Consider the following 619-nt stretch of genomic DNA (forward strand, 5'->3'; position numbering starts at 1 on the left):
GAGGCAATCACTTAAAAGTCACCCAGTGACTTATTCAGGATGAATTCTGAGGTGCAGATAAACCTTGGGTGGGGCCAACTCTTCCCATGGCTTCCTCCATCCCCTCCATATCATCTCAGCACAGCTGGTGACCCCGCACCCATGCCCCAGGCTCAGGCAGGGCTGGCTGCTCCCCCATCACACAGGGCAGTGGTTTCAAATCCCGGACAAAAAAAATCCTGCTGTGCTCAACGATCCCGTCAATGTGCGACTGTCCTGGGAAATGCCGGATGTTGGTGTCTCAATCCCGGCCTTTAGCAGGAAGGGAACACTCCTTCCCCTCCTTGTGTTAGTTCCTTCCAACATCAACTATCTCTGCAGCTTCTGCTTCTGGTACTTACTGAACTGGTTCTTCATCACAGCACAAGGGGTGATGACCTCTTCCCAAAGGACCTGTAAGGGCGCAATTTTGCCCACCAGCGGCTGATCTAGAGAGCAGGGAAAAGGTGAATGGGAGGTTGGTACATGGGGCTGGACCTGGCAGGTTGCACAAGGTGATACCCAAACCCAGGTGGAACATGCTTGACCCAGAGCACAGGAGAAAAGATGCTCCTGGCACTGCAGTCTGATCCCTCCCAGG

This window comes from Alligator sinensis, unplaced genomic scaffold (assembly GCF_000455745.1).
Source record: "Alligator sinensis unplaced genomic scaffold, ASM45574v1 scaffold1490_1, whole genome shotgun sequence".
NCBI lineage: Eukaryota > Metazoa > Chordata > Crocodylia > Alligatoridae > Alligator > Alligator sinensis.